The sequence below is a fragment of the Apis dorsata genome, unplaced genomic scaffold (genome assembly GCF_000469605.1).
Source record: "Apis dorsata unplaced genomic scaffold, Apis dorsata 1.3 scaffold_50, whole genome shotgun sequence".
Taxonomy (NCBI): Eukaryota; Metazoa; Arthropoda; class Insecta; order Hymenoptera; family Apidae; genus Apis; species Apis dorsata.
In genome coordinates, this window is record NW_006263351.1 from 242,398 (window position 1) to 246,039 (window position 3,642).

General features: G+C 35.1%; 1 protein-coding gene across 1 annotated transcript in view; it reads left to right on the plus strand.

The window, feature by feature from the left end:
- Nucleotides 1-3,590, plus strand: part of LOC102674375 — a 234,505-nt gene extending 230,915 nt beyond the window's left edge. The window contains exon 5 of the mRNA XM_031514921.1: nucleotides 3,390-3,590. The gene's annotated coding sequence lies outside the window, so the exon portion shown is untranslated. The remainder of the gene's footprint in view (nucleotides 1-3,389) is intronic.
- Nucleotides 3,591-3,642: the final 52 nt, after the last annotated feature.

Consider the following 3,642-nt stretch of genomic DNA (forward strand, 5'->3'; position numbering starts at 1 on the left):
AAACGAACTAGTTGCGAATGGTCGCGTCACGATCTTTAAAGGAGACGTGGAAAGACGTTGAAAACGGAGGAAGCAACGGAGGAAGGGGTACGCGAATTAAAACGACCGGAAGGAATTTTCTTTTTCGCGATGTAGCTGCATCCTCGAGCGGCGCCACGTCGACTAGTACTTTTATTACGTTCCATCAGGCTATCAGCTCGAAACGACTAAACGATTCTGCGCCGAGGCTTAAAGTCTGCCGCTCTGGTTGCAAAGGTAGCGGATTTTTTTTCCACCCTTCCGATATAAAGGCTGGAACAGGAGAAAAAAGGCTTCAGAAAGGGGGAAGAAAGGAGGGGCTAAAGGAATTGAAGGTTGTACACGTGCATATTCCTCGGTTTTCCTCGCCACTTGTCAATGGCAACGTATCCTATTCCTACAGGTAAAATTGAGTCCTCCTTTCTACGATTTGTTTCTTATCGATATTAGGGATGAAAGTTTCGATAGAGTGAATCCGTGAGAGATGGATTTCTGAAAGATCTGTTGATGTTACGATTATTAATTTGATTTAGGGATAAAAAAGCTCGGTTATGAGATGCTTGTTTTATATAAATCCATTTATTTTGTTTAGTTATAATTTTTTAGATGTCTATTTCTAAGGAAAGTTTTCATTATATTAAGAATTAATAACGTAAATTCATTTTTTTAAGAGAATGATGCAAAGAAAAAGATTTTATTTTTAATCGAAGGAATAAAATAATCGCGAACAATGTCCGATCAAACATCTACTTGATAATTAAATAAACCAGTTTCTGTAGAATAAGAGAAATGCTGAAGAGAACTAAAGAGATCCGGAGACGTTCGGGAATCATTGCCGAGCTGAAACTTTACAACTTTGAACGATCGAAACTTTCCGCCAAACGAAATCGACTCGACTCATTCAATTCTGGTAAGATTCTGAAAAGAATTTGCTATCTCTCGTCTCCGCCTTGTTTACCTGTTCCCTCCCCTCCTTTCCCCTTCCCGCGATGAACGTTTTCCGCGCGTGAACGCAAAAATGAATCGTGGAAATTCGACTTCTTGGATTGCTCCCATCCTTTCTTTCCTTTCCCAACTTCCCAATGCCCAAAGAGAAAATTCGGTTTACACGATTTCTCTCAGGCGTGGATGGAGGGAAGGTTAACTTTCGTCCGCCACCCAGGAAACTATTTTATATTTGCAGATCCGCACCGAGCGCCGAGAGAAAGTTGGACAACTTTTTCGGAACAAACTTTATCCTTACCACTCTGGACGCCGTTCCGAGGCATTAAGGTTTTTATTTAAATAAAATTCCCTCGGCTACCGTGCGTTCGACTGAATACCCGTTTCTCAAAACGAGCCACGCGCATCTCCCCCCGTGCCTTAAAAGCCACGCCATCGAGATTAAGTTTGCGGATCTCCCCTTCTTTTTGTTAAAAAATTGTATTTGAAAGAAGGGAATAAAAGAGTTGCGAAGTTGATATGGAAGAGATGGATCGATATCTGATTTTTATAATTCGTGAAATAAAGAAATTTATTTCATTTGTATTTGATAGACATATACGAGTCACAAAGGAATATGAAGTGATTAAAGGTGGGTCGAGGAATAAAAATCTTAGATCTTCGTGGTATTGAAAATATGAGAAGTATGCGTGTTGGAACGAAAAACGATGCATTTGATCGAGAGATGGAGAGAATGAAGGTAGACGAGGCTGATCTATAAGTTATTAAGGGATTGATGTATGAGAACGATGTTGAAAATGAGAAAGTAAAAGAGGATAAAAAGTAATTAGAAATGGATCGAAATTTAAAATTTTAAATTGGTGAGATTGGGATCAGAAACGTTTGAACGAGAGGTAAAGGGAATAAAGATAAAAGACGAATAAAGGAATTGAGATTGATAAATATAAAGAAAGATGAAAAATTAGAAGGGGGGGCATAATGTAATTGGAAATTTTAATCTTTAGATTCGAAATTGGAATCAGAAACGTGCAGCTTCTGGACGGGAAGAGAAAATAAAGGTGGTTGTAAAGAGATTGATAAATATGACGAAAGATGAGAAAGAGAAATGTAATTAACGATAGATCGAAATTAATTTTTAGATTCGTGAAAACGCAATCAATCAATCGCAATCAAAGATTTTCAAAGAATTGTATCTGTATGATTTGTTTATATTTAGCCTAGATTTAAACAGTATCAGAGTAATTAATTTCAATGGCCCTTAAAAATTGACTTCGTCACTAATAAATTTTACAATCAATTCAATTTTTCAATCTTTCTCTATTAAAAGTGAAATTTTCAAGTTTGACTGATTGAAATTGCACGGCACATGCTTTCACGAATGAAACGTGTTACAACGTTCCTCAAATCAACTTGTAAAACACGATTTATCAATCAAACTGAATTTAACCGGGATGTCATATTGAATATCGCAACGCGCAAAAACAAGATACGAGGTAAAAATTTGAAACAATCTCGCCATAATAAACAAGCAAATAAAAGAGAGGATCGTATAAAAAGAGTATCTTCGCTCTTTCAATATTATTGAATTTCTAAATTTAACAATCTCTTTTTAAATTTGAAATGAATAAACCAATGGCGAACACAATAATCCATTTGAACCGAAAATCTATCGATACATGCAAAATTTTACAATATAATACAATGATATAATGTAATAATAATGCAAGAATAATATAATACGAATCACTCATATAACATAAAATGAATTATTCAAGAAACATTCTTAATTTTTAATCATTTTTAAAACGCATAATCAACAAAATCAATACAAAGAACAATATCAATATTGGGATATCAGTTGGAATATCAGAGGGGTTAATTAATAAGAGTTAAAGCGGGCGAAACGAATTATGGTATCCAATATGGACGACTAGTTAGTATATTTTGTTAGATCGTTATTAACGGGCCGGTAGACGGCAAAGGAAATTGTTTCCGGTGGTGTGTCTAATCGTGGTAGAATTTAGATGATGCTACCCGTATATACGCGAAACAGGGCAACAATGTTTCGTGCTCAAAAGCTCTCTGATCTACTTTGCATCAAGTTCGTCCAGCGGTGGCCGATGCCGCATGAAATCTGCTTGCACGCCATGGATTAGCGTTCCAGTCCCTTTGTCCGTGCTCGTATCCAAACTCGAAGAATGCTTCCAGCATTCCCAATTTTCGCGTCGATCGCGAACGAATTTTGGGGAAAGGATCGTTTTCTCCTCGATTTTTAAAACATTCCTCGAGTTTTCATTAGTGATAATTCGAGTATTTGTGAAACTACATAATTTAAATTTTGTTCGAATCTTTCAATGTATAATAATAGGTAAAACTTAGAATCGAATAATTACAATGATTCAGATTTATTAATCTTTGTGTTTTTTTAGGTATCGAACTTAATGAAAGTATTTTAATATAAATTTTCGTAATGAAGAGATCTGTTGGATTAATTGAGTAATGATAAAATTTAAGATACAAGATTTGGAATATTATATAATAGTAAATAATAAGTGTGAAAAGATCAATATTGCGAAGCTAAAAATGTTTTATCAATTTTTCTTCAGCATGGAAGAGATATATATTGACTTGTACTACTGTGAATAGAAGATTTACAGTAATAAATATTCTTTTTTTTTTTTT